This window comes from Chenopodium album, chromosome 9 (assembly GCF_948465745.1).
Source record: "Chenopodium album chromosome 9, dcCheAlbu1.1, whole genome shotgun sequence".
Lineage (NCBI taxonomy): Eukaryota > Viridiplantae > Streptophyta > Magnoliopsida > Caryophyllales > Amaranthaceae > Chenopodium > Chenopodium album.
Window position 1 is genome coordinate 36,075,858 of NC_137842.1, and position 3,806 is coordinate 36,079,663.

A 3,806-nucleotide genomic window follows, 5' to 3' on the forward strand; every position below is an offset into this window, starting at 1 on the left:
CGCCTGGCGCCAGGGTTAGCGTCTGGCGCCAATGGCCAGCGTTGACGCCAACCTTGTTTTTCATGCGCCAGACTCTATTTTGATAATTTTATCTTTTTGGCTGAATTTCTCTATAAATAACGTCGTAAAAACTCCGTTTTCATTGACCTACAACCAGTTTTCATTCATCAATTCTCTCTCATTCTCTTCTCATTCACCATCTCTCTCTCTCTTTTTCTAAACTCGCTTTTTACATACAAAATTCTGCATTCATTAGATCTAGAAACACCTAGCCATATTCGAAGTTGCCTTCACCCTATATTTCAATTATTATTTAATTTAATTGTTTTATTTATTATTTTCCTTGAAGTTACTAACGTGTGTATTTTGTTATTAGAAAGAGGTACGAGGCAACAAAGTAAGTGCTTTAATGGATTTTTATTGATATCATCATGTAGAAATCATGTTTAGATTGTTATTTTGATTCCTAGTATCATGTCTATGGTAACTAAAATATCAAATATGTGTATTATGATTGTTACGCTGCTTTCTATGTTCTTCCTAATATTTATGATTGTTAGTATCATGTTAGGGTTAAAGCTTTGATTTTTATTGCTTAGTGACATGCTAGGGTTTGTTATTAATCTTGTTAGTATCATGCCTAGGATCTTGCTATACTTTAACATGATTATTATTATTATTATGATGATGATTGTTATTATGATTATAATTTATGATTATAATTGTTATAATGATGATTATTTTTAATTATGATTGTTATGATTATGATAATTATTATTGATTATTTATTATGTTGCTTGATATTTATTGTTATTGCTTGATCACACCTTTTATGCATGTTTAAAGGAAATTTGTACTTGTAATCACGCTTAATAAGATAATTAATAATCTTGTTTAGGTTTAATTTGATTATAAATTCAAGTGATCGCCAATAATAGATTTATTTGTGCATTAATATTCAACCAACATAGATTAAACAGGTTTAGGGTTAATCCTATTGATTGTATGTTAGTCAGAAAGCGCACATGAATACGATCAGAATAAAGTAGAGGCCTATTATTAGGGCAGGTTCAATCTCTTTTAGGTTGGATTTGTACCTTCATCCCCAAACCCTTATTTGGTTCAAGACCTTATGGAGTTGACGATCTCTTGGATCGTTAAGGGGTGTAACCTTCACCTCGTGAACGGTTTACAAGTTCCTAAAAAACTTGTTGGCGACTCTTTTGCTCTATCTTCTTCCCTTTTGGACGCCACCGTACTTTAGTGTATGATCACAGTGGGGTTCAAGCTAGGGGGTTAACGATTGAAATTATTCCCTACAGGCGCGCAGCCCTGTCAGAACCCGCGCAGCCAGGCTAAAGAAACTGAGCCAAACCAGAGAGTTTGCGCGACCTATTGTGCGACTTCTGTACGGGCGCGCTACCTTCTGCGCGGGCGCGCTTGATTTCCCCGTACCCTGAAATTTGCAGCCGCGCACTATGCTGAGAGGGCGCACACTTCTACTGCGCGGGCGCGTATATGTCGTTTGCGGGCGCGCACCATTGGGTTTCTTATTTCTTTGCGCCTTGTTGCCCAAGTTTCTTTCTTTTGGGGGAGCCATATATATATACACGGGACTCTTTGTAATAGAGGACACTGAGTACTAATTCCATATAATAATAGCTTAATCTAGAGAGAGAAAATAGATTGTGATTCAAGCATCCTTTATTGTATTAAACTTTGCTCAAGTTTTAATCTTCAATCAATCAAGCAAGAATCCAAGTTTTCATCTTTCATTAATCCTTTCTTTAGTAGTCTCTTCTCCTTTCCTTTAGGATTATTTATTTGTTTTATTGTTGCTTATTCTTGTTAAACTTATTAGTTCATCTAGTTGTTATTGATTTCATTGATTTTAATCATGTTTTGTTTTGAGTTTCTTGAGTTTATTTCTAGTTTTGATAATATGTTTAATCTCCCTTCTCTAGGCTAAACTTTTAGCTAGGGGAAGGGGGTGGAAGATATGAGTTGATATTGGATGAATGATGATGGTTGGATTTAACTTATGCCATAAATTGATGAAAGAAATGATTTTTTTAGCTTAAGATTATTGTTGCACTCTATTTGATGTTTTCTAGTTTAAATGCATGAAAGTGATTTGAACTAGATTAAGACCATCTCTATTTTCATGATTGCATGAGAATGAGTTATTAAAGTGGAGTTTTTATGGATTGTGTTTCTTTATTCTCTTGATTTGATTGTAACTAATAGGATGCATGAGAATGATCCTTATTAATGTAGACCTCTTTCATTGATTTTCCTAGACTATTGCATGAGAATGAATTGTTTAGGTAGAATCTTGTGTTCTTTGGCATGTGCTTCATAATAATCACCATTATTTCCCTCTTTCTAATCATATTGGACACCCCCGTATCCCTAGCGTCATTTCCCTTGATTTTAATCATCATTTTCTTGCTTATTTGTAGTTTTAGTGTTCTTACTCAACAAAACCAACAAAAACAATCCCCTTTTCACTCTTGCATCAGTGATTATTGATGTTGAATTAGTGTGCTTCCCTAGTGGTTCGACCCTTTACTTGCCACTAACTAGTTTAGTGTAGGTTTAGGTACTATTAATGATTAATTTGATTAGGGTAGTAGCTTAACGACCTATTTAACCCTTGATCAAATTTTGGCGCCGTTGCCGGGGAAGCGGCTTGTTTGGCCTCTATTATTGCTTTTGTTAGAGTCATTTTACTTTCTTTTCTTTTTTTTTTTTTTTTTTTTTTTTTTTTTTATCATTGTTGTCATTGCTAATTGTTTGCTTAGCTTTGTTGAATGCTTAGGAGGTCTCAAGGAGCACCCTCACATCAAATTGACCACGAAATCAACCGAACCTTGAGACAAGTCCGTAGGATTTATCAAGACGAGGGAAGAGGTTTTGGTGATATAGTAGATAGTGAGAGTGATACTTACTCTTCAAGTTCACCAAGAAGTTCAATGGCGGGACAAGAGAATGATGTTTTGTTTCGTGAGTTCGGAAATCTGGAGGATTATGAGCTCACGGGAGGGATTTTGCTACCCGTTACGGAAACTAACTTCTCAATCCATCCACAATATACTAGATTGGTCCAATCGGAGCAATTTTTTGGAAGTGCAAGTGAGGACCCTATTGAACATTTGAACCGATTCCTTGAAGTGTGCGCAATGATGCAAACCAATGAAGTGAGTCAAGACTACATTCGTATGCACCTTTTCCGGCAATCTCTCACCGGACGAGCAAAGAAATGGCTAAAGCAAATAAAGCCTAACACCCTCACAACATGGAGCGAGGTGGTAAAGGCGTTCTTGAAGCGATTTATCTCCGAGGAGAAGACCGCCGAAATGAGAAGGAAAATTGCATCATTTGAGCAAGATGCCAATGAAAGTCTTGGTGAAGCATGGGAGAGATTCAAAGAGTTGGTACAAGCATGTCCCCACCATGAGTACAATCAAGGGTTGCTCATGTGATTTTTCTACGACGGATTGGAGCCCATGTCAAGAGCCAATTTGGATGCAGGGGCGGGTGGTCAATTAATCAAAATCCCTCAAAATCAAGTTGAAGCCACAATAGAAGAGGTAGCAAAGAATTACTCTTGGGGGGGGGGGGGCGAAGAAGAAATGCTCCAAAAAGAGGTGGTATTTACGAATTGGAGAAAGTTGATCAATTACAACATCAAATTGATCAACTAACAAAAGGCCTTTCCAAGTTGAACACGAGTGTGAATGCAAGTTCAACTGGTGGAGCAAGCTCCTCTCAAGTTAACTCTTTCTCTTGTCAAAATTGTGGAG

At 36.7% G+C, this 3,806-nt stretch overlaps 1 non-coding gene across 1 annotated transcript; it reads right to left on the minus strand.

The window, feature by feature from the left end:
* Positions 1-3,356: 3,356 nt before the first annotated feature.
* LOC145560969 (small nucleolar RNA R71) lies at positions 3,357-3,464 on the minus strand. The gene has a single exon (XR_014093557.1). It is a non-coding gene; the product is annotated as a small nucleolar RNA R71 (small nucleolar RNA).
* Between the last annotated feature and the right edge of the window lie 342 nt (positions 3,465-3,806).